The sequence below is a fragment of the Macrobrachium nipponense genome, chromosome 30 (genome assembly GCF_015104395.2).
Source record: "Macrobrachium nipponense isolate FS-2020 chromosome 30, ASM1510439v2, whole genome shotgun sequence".
Taxonomy (NCBI): Eukaryota; Metazoa; Arthropoda; class Malacostraca; order Decapoda; family Palaemonidae; genus Macrobrachium; species Macrobrachium nipponense.
The window spans coordinates 67179415-67204060 of NC_087218.1; the positions used below are offsets into that span (position 1 = coordinate 67179415).

At 36.9% G+C, this 24646-nt stretch overlaps 2 protein-coding genes across 2 annotated transcripts in view; one reads left to right on the forward strand and one right to left on the reverse strand.

The window, feature by feature from the left end:
- LOC135202576 (4-hydroxy-2-oxoglutarate aldolase, mitochondrial-like) overlaps window positions 1–24646 on the reverse strand; it is a 221626-nt gene that overhangs the window by 81126 nt on the left and 115854 nt on the right. The window lies entirely within an intron of this gene.
- Window positions 13808–24646, forward strand: part of LOC135202577 (cholecystokinin receptor type A-like) — a 534495-nt gene continuing 523656 nt past the window's right edge. The window contains 1 exon segment of the mRNA XM_064232080.1: window positions 13808–14125. The gene's annotated coding sequence lies outside the window, so the exon portion shown is untranslated.

Below are 24646 nucleotides of genomic sequence, written 5' to 3' on the forward strand. Positions count from 1 at the left end.
AATAAATCATAACTCCCTTAACCTGACTTTCTTCATAACTCACTGCTAGGTGCGCAACATGTCATATCACGTGATAGTATGAATATGAAAAGATTTCTCAACTCCATAACCTAACATGATGAAACTCTATGGAAGGTTGGACAATAAAGAATGAGGGTAATAAAAACCAATTATGACCATTCACATATTTTTATTACATATACCGGTACACATTAACAAGTATCAGATTCACCATTTTCTCCCAACATGCATTCAAAAACAACACCGCCACGACTCCTTATCACCAACCTCAAACTGCTAAACAATTTTACAATAAAAAACCACAATCTTCTAAATTCTTTATCTTGTACTGCTTGACGTAAAAAAAATCAGTGGAGCTGGTGTCATTGTCCAAGTAATAAACCCAAAAAACAATAAATGAATAAAATCGTGGAAGAAAATGTAACAAAAAAATTAGACTAAATTCGGTTTCTGAGTCGAAGGAAATTCGTCTCATTTTCATGACAACGAAGCTGCTTCGAAAACAGTCATTCAGGTTGATGCATATTTTCTCATAGCTTATCATCGCTGGCGATATATTGATGCCATTCTCTCTCTCTCTCTCTCTCTCTCTCTCTCTCTCTCTCTCTTTCTCTCGCAGACAAATATAATCTACAAGTGACTGGTAATAATAACGCTGACAAAACAAGCATCGTTTACTGAACAGATGTCAAACTTCCTAACATATCATTGCTGGCGATATAATGCTCTCTCTCTCTCTCTCTCTCTCTCTCTCTCTCTCTCTCTCTCGCCAAGCAAACATTGTTTACTGAACTCTCTCTCTCTCTCTCTCTCTCTCTCTCTCTCTCTCTCCTCTCCAAGCAAGCATTGTTTACTGAACAGATGTCAAACAGATGTCAAACTTCCTAGCATATCATTGCTGGCGATATAATGTTTCTCTCTCTCTCTCTCTCTCTCTCTCTCTCTCTCTCTCTCTCTCTCTCTCTCTCTCCAAGCAAGCATTATTTACTGAACAGGTGTCAAACAGATGTCAAACTTCCTAGCATATCATTGCTGGCGATATGATGTTTTTTTTTTTTTCTCTCTCTCTCTCTCTCTTTCTCTCTCTCTCTCTCTCTCTCTCTCTCTCTCTCTCTCTCCAAGCAAGCATCGTTTACCGAACAGATGTCAAACTCGGCCACCTATTTTCTTTACAAGAAAAGATTAAAAAGCTCAGTACATCTGCATTGCAATCTTGAGCAAGAACATCTGCAAAATCACAGCACCGACAACAACTGTTTTGTCTAAATTGCAGGGTAAATTTTCCTTTGCAACGGTGCAGCCGCCAACTGGCAATGCGAGATAGTCACTCTCAACTCACAACTAGTTGTATTTTGCCAGATAGAGAGAGAGAAAGAAAGACGATGAGAGGATTAAGGAGAACGAGAAGAGCCAAGAGGAAGGAGAGAGGATGAGAGAGAAGTATAACATTTGAAGTTACATGAAGCGTATCAAATCGTTCGGTGAAAGACCTAAATATCACACTCAAACACTGAGTATGTATCAAATGAGATATAAGTAAATAAAAACAAATAAATAAGAAATAAATATAAAAACAAGGCTAACCCCAGAAAAAAATATTCTGTTGTTGCACACGTCATTATAACATTACAAAGAGAACGCCTGACTAGAAGTTGTCAAAGAAGTTGATATACCGGAGACAAATGATAAATTTCCTTTTTTTCCACGAAGATATAAGAAACAAGGGGGAACAAAATTTCCACGGTGTGTTGAAATTCAAACTTCGAACGGAAGAATTTCGAAAGGAAAGGCATAAAAACACACGTACTTGCATTATCCTCACGGATCACGCCTATTTTACTGCGCCTTCCTGCAATCAATGAACAAGACCTCGGGGGATTCAATGAATTATGAAATCTAAGGCTATATATTATAGGCAGGCACTAGTGGGGGACACTTCCAGCTATTTGGGCGCTAATATCCACTGAAAGAGGGAGCTGGCATGGCTGCACATCAAGTTGAAGAGATCCAGAAAAAAAGAGACGAAAGACAGGAGGATCTCAAAGTGAGACTTAAGAAAAAATAGACAGCTGTTACGACGGAGGAATAGTTGGAGAAGTTGACAAGAAAGAAAGGAAGAGCTAATAGATATAAAGAATAGCCGAGGGAAAGCCACAGAGTTACGGGAGTTGCGGACGCATTTCGAGAGAAATGCGCAGAGAAATTGAGGCCCCGAAGGTAATCTCTTCAAGAAGATACTATGAAGAACGCGAACATCGCCCTATTCATGACCTGCAGGCCAAAAAAACAAAAACAAACCAGTCATAGGCAATCTGGCTAACCAGCAGCATACTTTTAAGTCTTCTCAAGAAATGGCTACTATCCAGTATTAAAAGATGCTAAGTCAAATGTGGCAGAACGCTCCTGCACATTTCCTCAAGTCTCATTCGTTCTCCGAAGTCTGGAGTCCCAGACTTCACACTCGGCCATAGCATCGGTTATCCCCCACTAACATGCTGCTTCAGATCTACTGGAATCTCTTCCTTGAAGGGCGGGAAGCATTCAGTAAGCAGCAAAACTGACTAGGAGAAATATCATTAGAATTCAGCTCAAGTCCGAGGGGTGGTTTATCCCGAAGTCGTTTTAGAATCCTTGAGGCTCCAGGCCTGGCCTGCCACCCAGTGAAGTTCGACTAAAAAAGGAATAATGAAATGAAATTCACAAGCTGACGCGAAGACTTAGGATGCAAAGATGGATTGAAAAATGAACTGTACACCCGACGCTATAAGGTTCACTGGATCCAAAGACTCTAGATGCAATCTTCGAGATCCTTAGAAGCCATCTTTGAAGGCTTCGGAGCTCGCATGCGTCTGATTTGAAATCTAAGGTAAAAGGAAGCTCACAGAAAAGAATAACAGCGGAGGACGACGATGCAACCGCCCTAAAAGCTTTCCAGAGAGAAGCAAGCTGCAGACCTGAGGACCAGATGTGAACGGATGGAATCCTGGATTGTGGAAGACGAGGGAGGATCTCAAGTTGAGACTTAGGAAAAACAGACAGCTGCAACGAAGGAGGAATAGTTGGAGAAGTAGACAACAAGAAGAAAGGAAGAGCTAATAGATATAAAAGGAATAGCTCAAGAAAGCCACACAAACACGGAAGCTCCGGACGCAATTGGAGAGAAATGCGCAGAGAAATTGAGGTCCCAGAAGATTATCTCATCAACAAGACACCATGAAGAACGCGAACATCGGCCTAACCATCACCTGCAGGCCAAAAAAAAACAACCCAATCGTTAGGCAATAACAGTGGAGGATGAAGATTCAGAAGCACTTAAAGCTGTCCAAACAGAAGCAAGTTGGAGACCCGAGGACCAGATGTGAGCGGATGGAATCCTGGATTGCAGAAGGAGTCTTCAGTACTTAGTATATCAGACGGTAAAAGGTATTATAGCAGGAAGGTTGATGAACTAGGAACCAAATACGTAATACTGGAAGAAGCAAAGGAAATGACAGTAATCTTTTTGGTGTACTCTTTGCCAGGTAAGTATCATTCCAATTGCAAATAGAAGCAATCTATTTGGTGTATCATGAGCCAGGTCAAATTACAACTAGAAGCAATGTATTTGGTGTACCCTGTGCCAGGTAAGCATGCTTGTAATTACAACTAAAGGCAATCTATTTGGCGTACCCTGTGCCAGGTAAGTATGGTTCTAATTACAACTAAAGACAATCTATTTGGCGTACCCTGTGAAAGGTAAGTATGCTTCTAATTGCAAATAGAAGCAAAGTATTTGGTGTAACCTATGCCAGGTAAGTATGGTTCTAACTACAACTAAAGGCAATGCATTTGGTGTACCCTGTGCTAGGTAAGTATGCTTCTAATTACAAATAGAAGCAATTTATTTGGTGTATCCTATGCCAGGTAAGTATGGTTCTAATTACAACTAAAGACAATACATTTGGTGTACCCTGTGCTAGGTAAGTATGCTTCTAATTATAAATAGAAGCAATGTATTTAGTGTACCCTATGCCAGGTAAGTATGCTTCTAATTACAACTAAACGCAATCTATTTGGTGTACCCTGTGCGAGGTAAGTATGCTTCTAATTACAAATAGAAGCAATTTATTTGGTGTACCCTATGCCAGGTAAGTATGGTTCTAATTACAACTAAAGACAATCTATTTGGCGTACCCTGTGCTAGGTAAGTATGCTTCTAAATTATAAATAGAAGCAATGTATTTAGTGTACCCTATGCCAGGTAAGTATGCTTCTAATTACAACTAAATGCAACTATTGGTGTACCCTGTGTCTAGGTAAGTATGTTCTAATTACAAATAGAAGTCAATTTATTTGTGTGTACCCTTATGCAGGTAAGTTATGCTTCTAATTACAATAAGACAATCTATTTGGCGTTACCCTGTGTAGGTAAGTATTGTTCTAATATAATAGAAGCAATGTATTTAGTGTACCCTATGCCAGGTAAAGTATGGTTCTAATTACAACTAAAGGGCAATTCTTTATATTTGGTGTACCCTATGGCCAGGTCAAGTAATGGGTTCTAATTACAACTAAAGGCAATGCATTTGGCGTACCCTGTGCCAGGTAAGTATGCTTCTAATTACAACTGAAGACAATCTATTTGGCGTACCCTGTGCCAGGTAAGTATGCTTCTAATTACAACTGAAGACAATCTATTTGGCGTACCCTGTGCCAGGTAAGTATGCTTCTAATTACAAATAGAAGCAATGTATTTGGTATACCCTATGCCAGGTAAGTATGGTTCTAATTACAACTAAAGGCAATGCATTTGGTGTACCCTGTGCCAGGTAAGCATGCTTGTAATTACAACTAAAGGCAATCTATTTGGCGTACCCTGTGCCAGGTAAGTATGCTTCTAATTACAAATAGAAGCAATGTATTTGGTGTACCCTATGCCAGGTAAGTATGGTTCTAATTACAACTAAAGGCAATGCATTTGGTGTACCCTGTGCCAGGTAACCATGCTTGTAATTACAAATAGAAGCAATGTATTTGGTGTACCCTGTGCCAGGTAAGTATGCTTCTAATTACAACTAAAGACAATCTATTTGGCGTACCCTGTGCTAGGTAAGTATGCTTCTAATTATAAATAGAAGCAATGTATTTAGTGTACCCTATGCCAGGTAAGTATGCTTCTAATTACAACTAAAGACAATCTATTTGGTGTACCCTGTGCTAGGTAAGTATGCTTCTAATTACAAATAGAAGCAATGTATTTGGTGTACCCATGCCAGGTAAGTATGGTTCTAATTACAACTAAATGCAATCTATTTGGCGTACCCTGTGCCAGGTAAGTATGCTTCTAATTACAACTGAAGACAATCTATTTGGCGTACCCTGTGCCAGGTAAGTATGCTTCTAATTACAACTAAACGCAATCTATTTGGTGTACCCTGTGCCAGGTAAGTATGCTTCTAATTACAATTAGAAGCAATGTATTTGGTGTACCCTGTGCCAGGTAAGTATTATTCTAATTAAAAACACAAACAATCTATATGACGTTCCCTGAGCCAGGTAAGTATGCTTCTAATTATAACTAGAAGCTATTTATTTGGAATACCCGGTACCAGGTAAATATTTTAATTACAACTATAGGCAATCTATTTGGAATACCCTTGCCAGGTAAGTATGCTTATCTAATTATAACTAGAAGTTATTTATTTGGAATACCCGGTACCAGGTAAATATTTTAATTACAACTATAGGCAATCTATTTGGAATACCCTGTGCCAGGTAAGTATACTTCTAATTACAATTAGAGGCAATCTATTTAAAGAGTACCCTGTGCCAGGTAAGTATTATTCTAATTACAACTACAACCAGTCTATTTGGTGTACCCTATGCCAGGTAAGTATTATTTTAATTACTACCACAAACAATCTATTTGGCATACCCTGTGCCAGGTAGGTGTTATTCTAATTACAACTACAAACAATCTATTTGGCGTATCTGTGCCATGTAAGTATCATTCTAATTACAACTAGAAGCAATCTATTTGGCATACCCTGTGCCAGGTAAGTATTATTCTAATTACAACTACAAACAATCTATTTAGTTTACCGTGTGTCAAGTATTATTCTAATTATACAATCACAAGCAATCTTTTACGTGTACCCTGTGTCAAGTAAGTCTTATTCTTCGAAAATAAGTCAGAGACTCGTCTGTCTTACCTAGTCTGGTGGACATTTCTTCTCCGAAACTAAGATCTGACTTGAGAGTAAAATTCTAAGATGGCAATAATACTAACATAGATGGTAATAAATAAATAAATAAATAAACAAATAAACGATATCTGAGCCCCAGTTGCTGCCTAACGACAAATTTTGTTGGCCTACTGAGGAAGCCAAATATTTTTGCGTGGCCCTGATTATTTATTTAACTAGTGCTATTTATCTATTTATTATTATAATTGTTCTTGCACACCTCTACACAAAAAATCAGACTTCTTGAGCCAGACCATTCTAGACGTATATATCTACCCTAGACCGATGACTGTTTATTTCGATGTATTTTGGACAATGTTCATGTTTGCCCCTTGACGAAGCTTTTCCAGCTGACTAAGCATTAAATCTTAAACTCTGTACAAGTTTGTTTCGCCATATTTAACTCAATTCTGAGCGAATTTTCTTGCTTCTAGTTAGCATAAACGAATATCTAGATACCTGAATTTTATGAGACAAGGGAATTTTTCGTTATGCCGCGTGTTTTGAGGTCGAAATATGACTTGAATACGACTCGTTGTGATTGTGAACTAAATTATTTTTTTCGTTAACAGATTATGTTGGCGGCATGTTTATTGAGTAAAAAAATTACCTGATTCCGATCGCTATTTTCATGATATTTATCTTTTATTTATCTTTTATCGACGTGAAAACAACAGTACAAGGTGTTCGTTCAAGCCCAGTAGTTTTGATTAAAAAGATTTTCTCTCAATTTTACCTACGGTTGTGTTTGATGGCATAAGTTTACGGGAGTTTTATCCTTCTTGCAGATGCACGATAAAAAGTTATTGGCATCTTGAACAGTTTTCTCAGCTTCAGCTACAACATGGTTAAAATTCAACGCATATTTCTTTGTTGACCTCTGATATACCTATAGCGAAATATCTCAAGTCCTATTCTACATAAAACGTCATTTATAACATAACTACGGTAATTGTTTACTATCGTACGATGGTTGAAATGCAAACCAAACGGATGTTGTTGTTATCCAATTCGGTTGTAATTAGCAAAAAAAAAAAGCTGTTTCTTGTTCGGTTGTTCATGGCTGTACACATTTACGCAACGAGTATAACGTTATAACAATACATTCATCATTCTCTTTTGCTGTACTTTGAACTTATTTAACTAGAAGATGGGATAAAGTTAGGCTATTGTAATTTGGTCTCTCGTAAAATCGGATTATCGTAAGACGAATCATCGTAACTTGAACACTACCTGAACAGTGTATGAAACCTTATTATATCTTTAAATACTCTTTCTATAACACTGAGGACTTATCAAGAATAATCGCGTTCTTTAAAAATAAAAGGTTTCGTTTTACTCCCTCTGATGGTGAGGACAGTAATCCTCGTGGAACTTAACGATATTACAAATTTTGCTAATAATATACCAAGATTTTTACTGTGTAAAGGGTCCAACTTTAACCTCAGTAGGATAATAATAATAATAATAATAATAATAATAATAATAATAATAATAATAATAATAATAATAATAATAATAATAATAATTCAGAGCTCGAAAGTATGCATGCAACTCTTTACTATATACAGTACTTTGTTGTTACGCCCTACGCACCTAAACAAAAACAGAAATGAGAGATTTTGGAAAACATAATTACGTTTCCTCTTCATTCCTAACATTCCCACCCGATTCCAGGCGGAATTTCCAACTCCCACAGTTAACAACCGGAATAAGTGTTGTTGCCTATTGACGTCCAGTGAAATTTAAGAGAGGTTTTCGTTTTTTTTTTTCCTTTTCCCAGGCTGATGGCGACCACGTACTTGAGGCTCTGACTTTTGCTTTTTTAATCGCAAATTGTTAGGAAAATTATTTTAAAAAACTACATTTAAAGAACATGCAAAACTGCAACTAACTCTAGCGATGGCTACGTAATGGCCATTCTTTGCTTTTCTAAAATGTCTATCTCTGATATGATTTCCTTGAAATGAAAATGACTGATGAAAAAAAATAAATAAATAAAAATGAAACTAACTCTCAACAAAGACTATGCTAAAACCATTCTTCCTGAGTCCAAAATATTAACCTTAGAATGATTTCCTGATTTCAACACACTCCCCCCTAACCCACCATTGTTCGAAAACCAGCCTGGCGCCTCGGATACAGGTTTATTGATGTCATTTGAAGGGTTCACGTACTTGGAGATCCTGAGGGACGATAACCAAAACGCCGCCATTCAACAAGACGACTTCAAAGGCGACCACTCTCACAGGATACGAGATTTGCGTTTTTTTTTTTTTATCAGACCTCTCATTCTCAATCTCTCTATCTCTCACATAGAGACACAACAGCCCTCATCCAGCATCGTTTAAGGAAGACGATAACCGTACGGCAAATTAATTAATAAGTATGTAATTTCAATAATAGCTTGGGAGGTACAGCACTGCTGCCATTGAACATCTACCATAAAAACATTACGTCAAATTTAGTCATTCTCTACGAAACGGGATTGGCTCCCAAGAAACGAACGAACGATAATCACTGCCACATTCACACAAACTGCTGAATCGTGGACAATCCCTTTGCGCAGCTTCATACACCCACACAGTACACTACTCTCTTGATTCCTAGACGTTGAGTTCCCTCCTTTCCAGTGTCTGATCCACTAACTCTTTTCATCCACTCCTTTCTTCTAACATTTTCAAAGTGATTGTCCTCTTTTCACCAAGTGCCATCATCCTCCATTCTTCCCACATGACCGGGTTCATCTCAAAACGCTCTGGACCATCCTTTCACCTACAATAAGCCTTCCAACACCCTCTTCTGTTTATGTGTCTCCACATTCCTCACCCCTTCAGTTGTTCTTAACCCACAAATCATACTCAATAATTAAGTTCTGTACCTTCAACTATATTTCTTTCATAAACAATCAACATCTAAACTTCATTTCCAGATCGGTACAGACTTTAAGCACACATCTTGTTATCTTCTTTGCTTCACTTACCCTGAGGCTCAAATCTTCTCTCATCCTACCAATATATATATATATATATATATAATATATATATATATATATATATATATCTATATATATATATACATACACACACATATACATCATATATAAAGATGTATATCTATTCTATATATATTATCTTACATTGCATTATATATATTATAATATATTATATAAGTCTTATATATATATTATATCATATTATTATATATATAATATATTATAATATCTCTAGTATATAATTGCAATACTAATTATACCTTTTTACACTCATATCTATATATAGATATATATTATATATATAAAAAATATATAATATATGCATATATATATATATATATATAATATTATATATAATATATTCATATATATAATATATATAGATATATATATTAACATATATATATATATATGTATATATATATATATATATATATTATATATAATATATACTATATATATAATAATTTAGTTTATTCACTATTGAAGTTTTGAGTGTCTTCAGAAATCTGTGAATGTGAAATCTTACAACTAAATATATGCTGATTGACTTTTTTTTTTTTTTTTACACTACATCAATAAAGACCCAAGTAATGTTTTCCAATATATGCTTCCGTTTTCCCTGATTTACTTATTTTTCCCGTTTTCAAATATCGGGCCTGTCTCTGCCTTCTGGGTGGTGCCCTTTTCTTTTTCCCTCGTTCGTTCAGGTCTAAGCCCCCTGTCGGTATCACCGCCATTCTCGTACACCAGGAAAATAAAATAGCATCAGTTAACAGTACTGACAGTGAATAATTCTATTAAAATCAAAAGATAAGTTTCACTGTAGGCAATGCCTGGTGCACTTAACAACCTTTTAATTTTAACTTCTGGTTTCTATAAGCCTTTATGTATATCATAGTTTTACTAGACCACTGAGCTGATTAACAGATCTCCTAGGGCTGGCCCGGAGGATTAGATATTTTGACGTGGCTAGGAACCAATTGGTTACCTAGAAACGGGGCCTACAGCTTATTGTGGGATCCGAACCACATTATATCGAGAGATGAATTTCTATCACCAGATATAAATTTCTCTGGTTCCGCGTTGGCCGAGCCGAGAATCGAACTTCGGACCACCGAGGAGTCGATAAGCCTTTAAATCATACCAAATTTAACACTCCACAATATCTTTATTTCATTTCTATATACAATGGAGTTTCACTGTAATCGATGCATTTTAATATCTTTCCATACGATGTTTACAGTTTTTCTAGAAATAATACTAAAAAGGGATAAGATGTAAGGCTCTGCAGTCTATCTTGGCCATGAAGAGGTCCCCCTAAAAAAAAAAAAAAATAAAATAAAACCATGACCATAAATGAACCAGGATAGGATATCTGGCAGGAGTTTACTAAGACTGTCTTTCCACCCAATGAGTGCAGGAGGAAAATCAAAAACTGCTCTGGGGTTGGAAGAGGACCATAACCTTCAAATGAGTATAGTCTGCTACAAGATGTTTATTTCAAAACAGTTATTCTCAGCGGGGCCGGCGCATCTGAGGAGAGCCGCAAAGTGAAAACTGAGGAGGCTAGCCCCTGAGACTAAGAAATACACAAATTGCATGGCTTCACAAAAGTCAAGAGTTTCCCTCCTTATTATATAACATCTTTGCAACACACAAAGTAGCAAAATTTCATACTTTTTTCTGTCTCTCCAGTGTCTTAATTTACTTCTGCCTATTTTTCGTAAAGCAACTCTGGAACTAGGGAAGGGCTTCTATGGACACTGTGTCCAAAAATCGGTTAACTTGGGCATTTTTAAAAGCCAGAATTGCTTCCGTAATTTGACATAGTAATGAAATGAGGAGCAAAAACCTAAATGCTTTGAAGTAACACAGCATATTAAGCCATGAACAGTTCACTGGTAAAAATACAACACCATCTGTAAAATTAGTCGTTTTTACTGGATAAGAATAACATCCCATATAATATCAGGCACCTAGCTAAAAGAGCCACGTGATAAGAGAGCTTGCGCCAATACGGGTTTTCCCAATAGAGATGCATAAAACGACTTCTAAAATTTCATCCAACAGTTCATGGAAAACCACACAAAGTCAGACAAGTTCAAACGATGCTAAAATTGCACTGGAAAATTGAAAAATGTCTGTGTCCGAAGTCATCACTCTATTGTTAGTGAAATAAAAATGGCTCCCATCAAGCCTTGGCTTTACTATACAGGAAAAAATAGACTACGTAATAGCTGAATTGGGAAGAACGTAATTTAATTGAACAATAACAATTGCATTACTTTCTTGCACAAATTATTTGTACTAGAATGAAAATAATTCAATTGAACTTCAAATTTATTTCTGTTGCCACAATTTTCATTATTTCATTTCCAACATAATTTCATTTATCTCTTTACGTTTCCATAGCAATTTAGGCTTCATACAGAACATAATTCACAATTGGGCAAAAGGGAAACTTGCTTCTCCTCTTGTTAGACCTACTGTCTCTTGAGGCTCACTGGTATATCTCATTTTTCGGGATTGAGCTCAACTCAGTTTCTTCCTTTAATTTCTCTCTCTCTCTCTCTCTCTCTCTCTCTCTCTCTCTCTCTCTCTCTCTCTCTCTCAGGTCTCCGCTAGATAAGGGTATTAGAATGCGCTCGCTGTCAGCCAATAAATAGAAAGTTTAATCAGCACCAAAGTTCAGGACTAGAAGGCCAAGGGGCAAGATCAGAGAGGCGGCGCCTCTGATAACCATGAGTATAACTTTTGTAGCGACAAAATGGTCTTTTGAACAACTCGCAACAATTACCGATTAAACCTTAATTTTCTAAGATAGAGATGAATAAGGAATAAATCCATAAGGCAGACAATGTCTAAGTAAACAAGGTTATATAAGTTGTTGGTGAAATGACAGCATTTTGGGGGCCACGAGATTCAAATCAGGGGTAAATCGATGGTCATCTGATGTAAAGGAAACTCACAACTACCGAAAAGGATGTAGGATACCAAGGGAAACCTGGACGAGGGCAAGAAGACATGAGAAGGAGGGTGCTGAGAACGGCCTTAGGAGAGATGGCACAAGAGAGACACCTGGCGTCTGCTCAGGCGACTGACGATGATAAGGAAGAGAGCCATTTTGCTCACAATTATCGAACTTAGTGAAATTTCAAACCCAGGTTCCAAGAGGGAAACCTTGATCATTCTGAACTATGATCATTCGTTTGTGCCACTGATTTTACATAGAACTGATGAGATTATTAAATATTTTAGTTTTCTGTAAAATAAAACTATTGAGTGGGCTATTTGTCTGCCCATCAGCCCTCAGATCTTAAAAAAACTACAGAGGCTAGAGGGCTGCAAATTGGTATGATGATCATCCACCCTACAATCATCAAACATAACAAATTGCAGCCCTCTAGCCTCATTAGTATTTATTTTATTTAAGGGTAAAGTTAGCCATGATACTGCATCTAGCTAAGCTTTAGGTGACAAGAACACAGGCCACCACCGGGCCGTGGATGAAAGTTTCATGAGGCGAGGCCGAGTGTTTCATGGGCCGTGGCTGAGAGTTTCGTACAGCTTTATACGCTGTACAGAAAACTTGATTGCGCCGAAGAAACTTAGGCGCAATTTTTACTTGTTTTTCGTCTTTTCTGAAAAACGATAAAAAATCGCAACTTATACATTATACGTTCTAGCGTGCATATGTATATGTGTGTGTGTGTGTGTGCTTTGTTTATGAAGAGATAAGCTCCTGAAAGAAAGTACGTCAATGGAATCCCTTCTTCGCAGCGATGACGAGCATTTTTCTTCGGAGTAACAGAGCTGCCCTTTCTGGAAAAGAAGGAGCGGCATGAAAGACGCATTAATTAGTTTCTCAAGAAATTCATCCTCCATTTCCACTCAGAATCTTGTGTTGTTGGTCTAACAGATTTCGCTCACCATAAATCATCCTTGTTATGTTAGAGAGCATAACGAGAAAATAACAAACAATTACGCGTTTATTCTAAAATGAAGCATGTACGAGGGACTTGAAATGGGAGAGAAATGGATATAAATTAATACTTTTGAGAGAGAGAGAGAGAGAAAGAAGAAGAGGGGGGGGGGGGGGGGGGGGGGGGGGGGGAGAGAGATGAGAGAGAGAGAGAGAGAGAGAGAGAGGAGAGAGAGAGAGAGAGAGAGAGGAAAAAATCATCACTTTAAAAGAATTGTAAGATAGACTATAAAGAATATAATACACCTCTAGCAGTATAATAGGAATTTACGATCTTGCCCAAAGAAAGTCAGCTTAGCCACCAAAACGTCAAGCGTCTCTCGTATGTTAATTTCTAGTTCTTATTTACTTTATAGCTCAAGAATTAAATATGAATTAAATATGAATATTTATTAAGCGTGGAAAAAAACGTACTGAATAAATAAGAAAGTACCGATTGCCAAAGGATATACGAAACCGTTCGCCGGTCATCCAGTAAAAGAGAGAGAGAGAGAGAGAGAGAGAGAGAGAGAGAGAGAGAGAGAGATCCTACCAGTGCCACAGAGGGCCAAAGGATGCGTGAGGGGAAACCGAGGAGTAGTTCAGCGTGGCACTCAGTTACCGCTGGCCTTCTCGTAGAGTAGGACGTGTGCGCTCTCCTTAATCCTTCCATCGGTGACAGGCATCCTGGTAAACTTTAAGCGTTGTGGAACGTATTAGTCAAACTAGCGAACTATTTCATCTCTAGCCTTTCCTTCGCGATGCCCAAAGGCAATGTTGACTCATAAAATACTTTTCAAACTCGAAGGAAGGATAGACTTTGCGTGGTAATTGTTAAAAGGGAAGTTCGCAATTCCATCGGTGCGCGATTGATAAAAGGGACCCTATGAGAAAGTACGAATTGCTGTGGGAATCTTGATGGTAAGTACGCCCCCACTACTTTGTGTTCTGTTTGTTTGGCCACGGATGAGAAACTTGCACTTCAAAATTATAAAAGGATATGATCTTATTGAACCCACTCTTCAAGTTTACTGAAAAGTTTTCATTGTAAAGAAACACCTCTTTTATTTTTTTTTTTTTCAACGCTTGGTAAATCTTGATACTGGCTTTCGATGACTTATCATTCTACTCTCTCTCTCTCTCTCTCTCTCTCTCTCTCTCTCTCTCTCTCTCTGAACATTAGATTTCAGGTCTTCCATTCAGACACTTCCTGCTCCCGGATAATGAAACAACATCCACCATGTAATTACTCCATTTCTCCGTTTCCCTTCTGAGAAGGCCGACTTACTAAGACCGCCACAGACTGACCGGAGGATGAAGTCGGCATTTCCACTGACAGATGGGACTGTCTCATCAAACAAGGATCAAGGAACAGTAATAAACTGCTTTACCGAGAAATTGCCCGACGCCGCACGATTTCAAGGCCAAGCAACAAACTTCTTTGTGTTGTCGCACTAACAACCTGCAACATCATTAAGTTTGCAACATCGCTGGAAGTTGGGACATCAGTACATTCATTATTTGCAAAAAATTCTAAGAAATTTGTCAAGAGATTCACTCATTCGCTCCGCTGTTTTATGTGCCTCAATGTGACTCATCGCTTTTCTCATATAATTATAAGAAATTTATGTAACAAAATCGCAATGATTCTCTAGATATCTCCGAGAACTGAAAAATGCTAAGGCAGCATCTATAGCAACTTCGTTCACAGAACCAACGGAAGGATGGCTTCTAAACATCCTTCTGTGATAAAAATAAAAAATGGTGTATAAATATATTTCTCATCTTCTCCTTATATTACTATCTGAGGATTGCAAAAGCACTTTTGCATGCCAGGAGAGAAATTAAACGGCAGTAGAAAGGGACAGACCACTTGTGAACTGCAGAGGCTGACCAGTCTGTTATTATCACTAAAACCCACAACAGTGGCTTTCTTTTAAATTCCGACTACAGTTATGTAAATTTCAAGTCCGAAATCATGACAAGTAAGACCTGAACTGCCGACCTCACACTCACGCAGGTAGCATGAGGAAATGAGGAAGAGGAAGAGCTAGACGAGCTGTTTATCCACACATTCTCTTCCCCTCTTGTTCATTTCTCTTTTTGCTCTCATTCACTTCTCAAGCCCAATCTCTTCCCTCTCAACCAGACAAACAACTTGCTCATTGCAACCTCAACTAGGCTGATGCCGAATCTCGGTATCTGTCATTAAATGAAATACATCTGTTTATCGTGATGATGAATGAGCAGCCACCGACCCCTTCATGCTTTACACACTACAACAAACATTCTATTTAGACTTCGAATCGCATAACTGCAATTCACATTTAATGTTTCATGAGATATAATTTGTTCAATGATAAGCTGCTCGTAGGATATGATGATCTTGACAGCTTGCTAAGGGGATTAGATGGGAAGGCAGAAGATCAGGTTGAACACGAACAGAACAAGAATGGTAGAGTTGTTCTCCGTCACTCTGCACAGCACCAGAGGACCTTCTAAAGGTGGAGGAAGGCTCTTCAAGTTAGTCATGGACGTGAAAAGCCGGGGCTTAAGAGACTGAGATGCTGCCTTATAAAGCACCTCGAGAAATTTCCGGATATTTTTCAACTGCTGTTGATTGACTTTATATTTATTTCCGTTTCTCTACAGCATATTGTGTGCTTTACATGCTTTCCTATAAAACTGTTAGGCCTATCCCCTACTTTTATACGTATTTCACTGTGGTTTTTCTCTCATTCCTTGTATCTAATGTGGCATTATTCTGTGGAAAACTGCTCACTAAGTTAATACGCTTCACCAACCTTTCCAACAAGCATGAATGCGCATATTAACAATGATAAATAAAATTTTCGAATTGTTGCGATAGGAAGCTCACTTGTTATATGTGCAAACAGCCATGAGTTTCCAAGGTCGACTCTCTCTCTCTCTCTCTTCCACAAATATTTAGGGTGGGCTAGGTCCTAGGAACAAAAGAGATATAGAGTATACTTTTTCCTACATTCTATCTGTTATTTCTTAAATAGTATTTTTCCTGATAAGGAGAAAATGTGTAATAAAGTACCATATTTTTTTCTCAAAAGAAAAGTAGTGACTGCAAGAATTATGGAATAATAGTAAATCTTGTTTCATGACAGAGTAAGTTCGTAGAAAGCAGTGCAGGAGCTTGTGATTTCCATTTTACTTCCAACGTCTTACAGACATTAGAAACTTGACGCTGGAGACGTGTCCAAATTAATTTTTTTTTGCGTTGCTTTTGCCTTGGTTAATTGAATGACTTAACTATATACTGCATATATATTAAACACCAGAATCAGATATGTCGTTTTCGGTGTAATTTTCAGTGATTTCCTGTCAGGAGACCAGCAGCCGAGAGTTGATATCGATATGTTTAATCAAGGAACCCAGACTTATCACAGCTGGTGTTCCACAGGGCACAGCGTTCTGCCGTCTCTGTTGCCCTTACTCGTTTACTAGCGACGCGGTGGATGGCCTTGGCAATAAGATGCATAGTATGCAGTTGGTGCAACTCCTCTTGCACTTGCACTCTTACTTACAACGCGAAGAAGGATTGTATGGCAGAGGGATTGAAAATAAACTAGAGGGAAAGTGAGACTACTGATTAACTGATCTCGTATACCATAGTTTCAAACTGCTCTTCGCCAGCGTAACAATGAATTGAATAATTGACAATATCATACGGTACTGTGAGGTTCTTTCTTTGCGCCTATTTTTACAATTGCATCATCTACTTACTAGAATAAAGGTACTTTCCGTAACACTTCTTAAACTTACAGACATGAATGGTATTACGCTATATATCTCCTACCTTCCAATTCCCTCACTGTTAGAACATCATTCCTCAGTCTGAATGTCACGAGGATTCTGGATCTCTATATTCGAAAGAGCATTGCAGGATGTGATTGTCAGGTACCTTCTTCCATCTTTGATGTCAATTATTCATGCCATTATACCCCGATAATCTGCATGGCCTTCCTCCATAAGCTTCACTTCAATATATAATTTCCATTAATGTTGTTTGTGCATCAGCTACGAAGCGCTGTGAGAACGTAGCACAAATATTCTCTTGCGATTTTAAGGACACCATTTTATGGCTAGTGGACTTTGATATAAATGTAGTTTTTTTAATTCTCGGCTGTCTGCACTGCACAATCAAAAGCTGATGTCCCTAGTTGTTTGCTATTGTAAATGAGCGTATAAGTTAGATCAGGATGATAATAATAATAATGATATAAAGAAGAAGAAGAAGAAGAAAAAGGAAAATAATAATAATAATAACAACAACAACAACATCAATAATAATAATAATAATAATAATAATAATAATAATAATAATAATAATAATAATAATGGAGAAATAAATCCACAGTTATGTAAATGTACATATATTTAAGTTTAAAAACAGCAAAGATAGCTTTCGGGAATCTGTACGGTTCCCCTTATCAATCTCTCAGATTGATAAGGTGAACCGTACAGATTCCCGAAAGCTATCTTTGCTGTTTTTAAACTTAAATATATGTACATTTACATAACTGTGGATTTATTTCTCCATTTGAAGACTCGTGCTACTATGAGGATTTTTTAATAATAATAATAATAATAGTAATAATAATAATAATAATAATAATAATAATAATAAGAAGAAGAAGAAGAAGAAGAAGAAGAAGAAGAAGAAGAAGAAGAAGAAGAAATGGAAGGAATATAACGGGGTTTATTACAAGATTCACCGATCTGTTAGAACTAAAAGTATTAGTCAGAGAAACGAACATTATATCCCAGAAGGAATAATAGAAACAGTGGTATTCACCTGAATAATTCTCGCAGAATTAACCTTAATGAAAACATAATTATATATTCTCTCTCTCTCAAAAATCTAACATACCTTCGTTAAACCAAGTAGAAGATTATTGTAGGTACCTGGTTCTCATCAAGATAGCCTTCATCCAAAAGGGAATGAAATAAGTCGAATCATAAGATACACTTTCTCTCTCTCTTTAGCTCTGTATGTATGTTTGTAAGTATGTACGTATGTATGTAAATGCATATACATTTATCTATCTATGTATCTATCTATCTGTCCATATATATATATTATATATATGTATATATAAATATATATTATACTTTTATGACAAAATTTTTCTCTTATAAAGTTGATGTTGAACATCCGCGTGAATAATAATTTTTGGTTTTATGTTTTCCATTTCAAATAAGTATGTCTTTGTGTTACCATCTGATGGCAGCCTTTAAAGAACGATAAATGAGAGAGAGAGAGAGAGAGAGAGAGAGAGAGAGAGAGAGAGAGAGAGAGAGAGAGAGAGAATAGATAAATAAAATAAAACTCATCTGCATAAGGAACGAAACGTACATTTAACAAATTTCCTCGGCAACACAACCGTCCGTTGTACAACAAAGTATCAAGCGCAGAATAAGAAGCAACGAGGTCACCCACCATGTGTCTGCCCGAATGAAGAATCGCCAAGTTCCTTCTAAGGAGTTAAGTGTGACCTTCATCTGGCAACGTTTACATGAAAAGTAAACCTAATGAGGAACACGTGTTCTGTGTGCACGGCAGTTTTGCCTGTGCTTTAGCGCAATCTCTAGAAGACTTCACTGCGAATATTCCTCTCAGGGCAGACGTCCTTTTCAAGTTTAGCGAAATTATTTCGGGGTTTTGATAAATTTTTTTTAGGACGGGGTGCGAGCTGCTGCACCTCACAGTAATTCCAAGGTAGGCTGTAAGTTTCTTGAGCACCAATTTCTAAGAAATGTTGCCAGATCCATTTTAATAATATATGCGTACATGCAAATAGACAATAATTTGGTCGTCTGACTAATATTTTTAGTTCTAGCAAATCAGTGATTCTTCTTCTTCTTCTTCTCATAGATATTACTATTATCATCTTCCGCTTATCATAATTATTATAATCATCCTGTTCTAACTTATAAACTCATTTATAATAGCAAACCACTAGGGACACCAGCTTATGATAGTGCAGTGCAGATAGCAGAGAATTAAAAAAACTACATTTACATCAAAGTCCACTAGCCAGAAAATGGTGTCCTTGAAATCGCAACAGCATATTTGTGCTACGTCCTCACAGCACTTCGTGGCTGATGCACAAACAGCATTAATGGAAATTATATATTGAAGTGAAGCTTATGGAGGAAGGCCATGCTTATTATCGGGGTATAATGGCATTAATAATAGATATCAAAGATGGAGAAGGTACCTAACAGTCACATCCTGCGATGCTCTTTTCAATATAGAGATCCAGAATCCTCGTGACATTCAGACTGAGGAATGATGTTCCAACAGTGAGGGAATTGGAAGGTAAGAAATATATAGCGTGAATACCATTCATGTCTATAAGTTTAACTGTGTCATTACATGTCCCATGTAATGACACAGTTAAAAGGAATATCATTGAATCTTGTTTTATCAAGTCAAATAATAGAAATGTTCTAAATTTAAGTCTTGGTTTATTTAAACTTGATGCTTTCATAATGAAAAAATTTGTAGATAAATATAAGCAACAAAATTAATATATTCAGTTTTTACATGTTTTGGACTGTAAAGATACTTTGTAATTTCGGTTAGGGTCAGAATCTGTTTAAGTTTGTGACCGTGTGATATCCGATAATCCTGGATTATCCCTTTTAATTTTTACCCTTTTGATAATTAACCATCTGGTATTCCTGATCTTGTTTGTACCTGAGGCCTTCCTCTCCAATTTGTACTTTAGTAGCTCCTTGACGATGTCTGAGTAAAGACGAAAGCGCTTGGATTCCTGACTTTCATTTTCCTGTGGGATTCGCTTATTTATGAAGTCACGGGCATCTACTGTGATTTTTTAAGCATATATATATATATATATATTATATATATATATATATATATATGTGTGTGTGTGTGTATGCATGTATGCATTTATATCATGTATATAATCTTCTCGTTATGTCAGGAAGAGCTAACCATGACGTCTCGACCCCGAAGAATGATAGAAGTATATTTCTTCTCATATATCTCATATATCCTAATTCAGATTTAAATCATTCAATCAAGCCGGAATAAACCCATCCTCATCATCAAAGCATAGTGTATACATAACCTGAAATATTTAACAAAGTCTAGTAATCACTTCATTACTTACACACAAACACGCACACATACTACACTATATACTACACACACACACACACACACACACACACACATATATATATATAATATATATATATATATATATTATATATATATATATATATATATATAAAAAATACCAACATTAAAAAATACCAGGCTATTCTACTATATATTTCAGCCCATGAAACAATAAACGCTTACATTCAGCTATAATAGCGAAGATAGCGAAGATAGGTCTCTTCCAGTTGTACTCAATGTATCTAAATTTGGCAGATATACCTGTGCATGAGCGGAAATAATCTTACCTCGAAAAATTGCGGGTTCGAATCCAGCCAGGGAGGGCTGTTCCTTCAATAACTTCTTCATTTGGGTCTTACATTTTGCAGTCACATGTGTATCATAGTTATGGGTGAAGAAACAGAGAAGCTAAGATGTAAATAGGTTATTGTGGCTATTACGTATAAATACTGTGGTGTATATATATATATATATATATATATATATATATATATATATATTATATACCAAATATATATATATATATATACATATATATATATATATATATATATATATATATATATATATATATTGCACACTCACACACATATATACTTATATACATACATCCATACACACACACACACATTATAATATTTATATATATATATATATATATATATATATATATATACATATATATATATATATATATAGTAATATATATATATAGATATATTATATATCTATATATATATAATATATTTATTATATATAATATATATATATATATATATATAATATTAATATATATATCATACATACGAAGAATATATTTCACAGGCGTCACCAAAAGTCATTCATTAGAACCACATAATATGTCTAAGAACTTTTAAAAAGCTCTGACCTTTCGGAACAAAGTATTACGTCACGGAAGGAGAAAAAGAACAGGAGTACATCAAGCCGATTGGCCTGTGGCCCCTTGGCGAATTTTACCGCTGATAAAAATGCGACTTCCCAAGGTCTCTCTGGAGACGCAAGCGAATTGTACATCTGTTCAATAACATATTAGTTAACAGAGCGAGTCGATCATTTCAGGCGTTAGTCGATGGAAGAGGAGGACGTCCATTAAACCTTTACTTGATGGCTTATATTTTTATCTATTTGTTTATTTTCATTAGCTACTTATGCACCAAGTTATTATCTTCCGACGCACTTCATGCTGTTGGTCTCACCTTCAGTTTTCTGTAAAAGAAAACTATTGAGATGCCTTTTTAACTGTCCGTTCGCCATCATTCTTAAAACTACTGACGCAAGAGGGCTGCAAATTGGTATGTTGATCATCTACCCTCCAATTATCAAACATTCCAAATTGTAGCCCTCTAGCCTCAGTAGTTTTTATTTTATATAAGGCTACAATTATCCATGATCATGCGTCTGGCACCGCTATATGTGCCAGCAACCCAGGCCAACACCGGGCTGTGACTGCAAGCTTAATGGGCCGTGGCTGAGTTGCGTACTGCATTAAGTGCTGTGCAGAAAACTCGATTGCGCCGAATTTTACTCGTTGATTCTTAACTTTATTTATTTATTTATTTTTTAATATGGGCATCATGTTTTGGGATGCTAGTTCTATAACCATAGATCCTATGTACGTCATATATGTTCATTAAGTTTATTTCAAAGAAGAAGTTTTAAACACAAAAACAAGTATTTATACAAATATAATTTTTTTTTACAATAATTGCCTTAAAGCGACTTGGGTCCCTTGTCGCCCGGAGCCATAAATGAATAATGATATTAATAATGGCGACGCTTTCCCGAGACGTGGAAACCGTAATGTGATTTCTGTGTATTTCCCTTGTGAATCTTGTAGATGTTCATTTAAAAATTATATTGATTTTAATAATAAGAAACTAGACCTAACAGACACCGACGAAGCAAATACGTTAAACTGATTTTTATCTTTTTAATCTAATCGAATATCATCCAATATCTTATTAGCCCTACTTTTTGCATTACTTGATGCTCAATATTCTGCTCCTCAAAAGCATCTTTCTTCCCTTTGACGGCTAAATCAATAAAAATAATGACAATTCCAATAACATGAGCGGCAGCGTCAATCATATAAGCACAGTACCTTTAAATAAACGCATAGTAATTACAAAGCAATGTCATTTCAAGAACTAGCAACGCAATTGCATTACGAAGATTCTAATATCATACTTGCTATACTAGATTCACATCAACTGTGCATCTGATGTCTAGGCCAGTCCCTTACGACGGTCCTGATTGGCGGTTGATAAGCCAATCACAGGGCTGGAAACTCGCAGCCTCTCTCGAGAGTTCACATAGGCACGAAATATGCTCCACCTCACTTTAGAGATGAGTCTTTCAAACGCATTCGTCAGGAGAGGTGGAACATACATGCTGCCCATGTGAACTCTCGAGAGAGACTGTGAGTTTGCAGCCCTGTGATTGGCTTATCAACAGCCAATCAGGAGCGTCGTAAGGGACTGCCCTAGACGTCAAATGCACGGTTGATGTGAATCTGTTATAGTTTTAATAACAACAGTGTGAATGTCAATAGGCAGATCAGGCGGAAGTTCGATAACAAACGAGGTAATTATTCCAGTAACACTACACAATCACTTCCATAACAGTAAGGTAACCTCACGCCGTAGAGCGAAACTTGCTGCATAGCCACAACTTGGTTAGCAGGAAGGGTTCGTCGGAAACATGATCATCCATCAGGAATTTGTACCGGAAATGAACCACTGCTTGGCCCTGCCTAATATAAGAAGAAGAAGAAGAAGAAGTATCTTTAAATAAATCTATGCAGTAGCACGTTCACTCTGGCAAGCCGAGTGAATCAAAGCTTTATTTACGAGTGAATATTAAATACGTCATAGTCTTTCTACACCCGATACATCTTGATATTATCTAGCGTGAAATGGCTCTTCTGAATCTCTGGTGTGATACTGAATAGATGCCGATTATACAGGGAGTCCATAAAGTTCCAGTACTATTCTGAGCAATAATGGTACTGGACTTTATGAACACCCTGTATTTTGTTCTGTTTTTTATGGGGGTTTTACACTGCATGGAACCAGTGGTTATTCAGCAACGGGACCAACGCCTTTATACGTGACTTCCGAACCACGTCGAGAGTGAACTTCTATCACCAGAAATACACATCTCCCACCCCTCAGGGGAATGCCAGAGGATCGAACTCGCGGCCACCAAGGTGGCACGCCAACGCAATACTGACCACGCCACTGAGGCACTCAAGGACACCCTGTAAATGATACTAACGATGCGATAAGGAGAAAGTGAAGGAGGGGGGCACTACCACTATAAGAGGAGCGTAAAGCAAATAAAATGCTTTTGAACGCTTAATAGTCCCTCCAATAAAATAAATCGAGTTGCGATCTGTCTTCCAAAAGCAAATATTATGAGTACACAAAAGGGAAAAATTAAGTTATCTCTGATACTTAATAATCATATTTTAGTTTTTATTTCAGTTTCCCCAAACAGGTTACTTAACTATTATACCTTAGGGTTCGTAGGAATTAAATATTGAAGAGTTGTTTTCGAATCTGGGTCCTTTGGCAAGTGGGGAGAGAGAGACCTTACCTTACCTTACAGACCTTACAGTTCGTTCGGGTTGCCCCAGGTCCCTCAGTGTGAGGCGCCTCTAATGTCTACCAGAGAGTTGCTAGTACATCTTCCGGTATATTTTGCATCTTCCAATCTTGGATGGTCTGGGATGCAGTTTAGATATTTGTCGAGCTTATTCTTAAACACATCTACGCTCACTCCTGATATATTCCTCAGATGAGCTGGCAACGCATTGAATAGACGCTGCATTATCGATGCTGGTGCGTAGTGGATTAATGTTCTGTGTGCTTTCCTTATTTTTCCTGGTATAGTTTTGGGCACTATTAATCTACCTCTGCTTGCTCTTTCTGATATTTTTAGTTCCATGATATTTTCTGTTATTCCTTCTATCTGTTTCCATGCCTGAATTATCATGTAGCGTTCTCTTCTCCTTTCTAGACTATATAATTTTAAGGATTGTAGTCTTTCCCAGTAGTCTAGGTCCTTAACTTCTTCTATTCTAGCTGTAAAGGACCTTTGTACACTCTCTATTTGTGCAATATCCTTTTGATAGTGTGGGTACCATATCATATTGCAATATTCAAGTGGACTACGAACATATGTTTTATAAAGCATAATCATGTGTTCAGCTTTTCTTGTTTTGAAGTGCCGTA